This window comes from Ascidiella aspersa, chromosome 5, assembly GCF_963924565.1.
Source record: "Ascidiella aspersa chromosome 5, kaAscAspe10.2, whole genome shotgun sequence".
Classification (NCBI taxonomy): Eukaryota; Metazoa; Chordata; class Ascidiacea; order Phlebobranchia; family Ascidiidae; genus Ascidiella; species Ascidiella aspersa.
The window spans coordinates 9,798,876-9,801,375 of NC_139451.1; the positions used below are offsets into that span (position 1 = coordinate 9,798,876).

The 2,500-nt window shown below is 58.0% G+C and overlaps 1 non-coding gene and 2 pseudogenes across 1 annotated transcript; all 3 read left to right on the forward strand.

The window, feature by feature from the left end:
• Positions 1 to 584: 584 nt before the first annotated feature.
• On the forward strand, positions 585 to 1,273 carry LOC146142926 (small subunit ribosomal RNA; annotated as a pseudogene; the record flags this gene model as incomplete).
• Positions 1,274 to 1,528: 255 nt separating this feature from the next.
• On the forward strand, positions 1,529 to 1,682 carry LOC146142927 (5.8S ribosomal RNA). Its single transcript, XR_014500643.1, has one exon. It is a non-coding gene; the product is annotated as a 5.8S ribosomal RNA (ribosomal RNA).
• A 247-nt stretch (positions 1,683 to 1,929) lies between these two features.
• The window catches only part of LOC146142928 (large subunit ribosomal RNA), a 3,679-nt pseudogene continuing 3,108 nt past the window's right edge, over positions 1,930 to 2,500 (forward strand).

The window sequence follows — 2,500 nt, forward strand, 5'->3', positions numbered from 1 at the left end:
AAACCTTTAACGAGTATCCATTGGAGGGCAAGTCTGGTGCCAGCAGCCGCGGTAATTCCAGCTCCAAAAGTGTATATTTAAGTTGTTGCGGTTAAAAAGCTCGTAGTTGGATTTTGGGCGCAGGCGGCCGGTCCGTCGCAAGGCGTGTACTGGCCGTCCTGGCCTCACCTCCGGTTCTCCGCCGGTGCCCTTGACTGAGTGTCGGCGGCGGCCGGAACGTTTACTTTGAAAAAATTAGAGTGTTCAAAGCAGGCGATTCGCCTGAATAATGGTGCATGGAATAATGGAATAGGACCTCGGTTCTATTTTGTTGGTTTTCGGAGCGCGAGGTAATGATTAAGAGGGACAGACGGGGGCATTCGTACTGTGCCGTTAGAGGTGAAATTCTTGGATCGGCGCAAGACGAACGACTGCGAAAGCATTTGCCAAGAATGTTTTCTTTAATCAAGAGCGAAAGTCAGAGGTTCGAAGACGATCAGATACCGTCCTAGTTCTGACTATAAACGATGCCAACTAGCGATCGGGGGGCGTTAGTTTTACGACCTCTCCGGCAGCTTGCGGGAAACCAAAGTCTTTGGGTTCCGGGGGAAGTATGGTTGCAAAGCTGAAACTTAAAGGAATTGACGGAAGGGCACCACCAGGAGTGGAGCCTGCGGCTTAATTTGACTCAACACGGGAAATCTCACCCGGCCCGGACACAGTGAGGATTGACAGATTGAGAGCTCTTTCTTGATTCTGTGGGTGGTGGTGCATGGCCGTTCTTAGTTGGTGGAGCGATTTGTCTGGTTAATTCCGATAACGAACGAGACTCTGGCTTGCTAACTAGTTACGCGACCCAATCGGTCGGCGTCTAACTTCTTAGAGGGACTAGTGGCGTTTAGCCACACGAGATTGAGCAATAACAGGTCTGTGATGCCCTTAGATGTTCGGGGCCGCACGCGCGCTACACTGACCGGATCAGCATGTGCTCGCCTTGGCCGACAGGTCTGGGTAACCCGCTGAACCCCGGTCGTGCTAGGGATAGGGAATTGCAATTATTTCCCTTGAACGAGGAATTCCCAGTAAGCGCGAGTCATTAGCTCGCGTTGATTACGTCCCTGCCCTTTGTACACACCGCCCGTCGCTACTACCGATTGAATGGTTTAGTGAGGTCCTCCGATTGGACCTGGCGCGGCCGGCAACGGTCGAGCCGGCGTCCGAGAAGACGATCTAACTTGATCATTTAGAGGAAGTAAAAGTCGTAACAAGGTTTCCGTAGGTGAACCTGCGGAAGGATCATTAACGGTCTCGCAAACGCTTCGGCGAACGCGAAACTCGGACAAGCGAGAGAAAAAGTCTTTGCTACCCGGCGCCCGACCCGCGAGGAGCGGCGCGCCGGCCGGCGATTCGGTCACCCGGTAATGTTTGCGCGTCGAGTGCCGCGGTGCCGCGCGCTCCGGCTTCAAGCGTCGGCCTGGCCGACCGCTCGGCGCGGTCTATTTTGTCACCCTATAGTGCGAGGCACTGTGCGAGCGAAACAATCGTGGATGGCTCTTGGCGGTGGATCACTCGGCTCGTGAGTCGATGAAGGACGCAGCTAGCTGCGTGAATTAGTGTGAATTGCAGGACACATTGAGCATCGACGTTCTGAACGCAAATTGCGGCCTCGGGTCAATCCCGGGGCCGCGCCCGCCTCAGGGTCGCGTTGCAACGTTCCGCGCGGGGATTTCTCCGCGCGGCTGCTGCGGCGTCGGACGCGCGAGCGCCCGTCCCGCTCAAGACAGCACGGCACGATGCGCGACGATCGCGACCAGAATCCCGCGCGGCGGCGGCGAGTCGACCTCGAAGAGGCCAACGGCTGGCGGCTCAAGGGCGGGAATCGAGGTGCGCGGCGGCGCGCGGCGCCGACGGCGAGCGCGGAACGGGAAGAATAGTCCCGGTCCTTACTTTCGGCCTGAGGTCGGACGAGGCTACCCGCTGAATTTAAGCATATTACTAAGCGGAGGAAAAGAAACTAACGAGGATTCCCTCAGTAACGGCGAGTGAAGCGGGATGTGCCCATCGCCGAATCCGCGCGCTTTTGGAGTGCGCGGAATTGTGGCGTACGGAATTCGTCACGGCGCGCTTCGCCGGTCGCCCGCGTCCTTCTGATCGAGGCCTTTTCCCAGAGCGGGTGTCAGGCCCATGGCGGCGACAGGCGGGCGCGCTACGGCGTCTTCCCAGAGTCGGGTTGTTTGGGAATGCAGCCCAAAGCGGTGGTAAACTCCATCTAAGGCTAAATACGGTCACGAGACCGATAGCGAACAAGTACCGTGGAGGGAAAGTTGAAAAGCACTTTGAAGAGAGAGTTAAAGAGTACGTGAAACCGTCGAGAGGCAAACGGGAGGGCCTGTCGGGTCGCCCGGTCGCTTTCAGCCGGCCCCCTGTCGGCGACGTTGTCGTGCGGACCCTCACGGGCCGCCGGCGGCGCCGCCCGATCGGGGACCAGCGCACTAGCGCCGGGCGAAGGCCGCGACCGTCT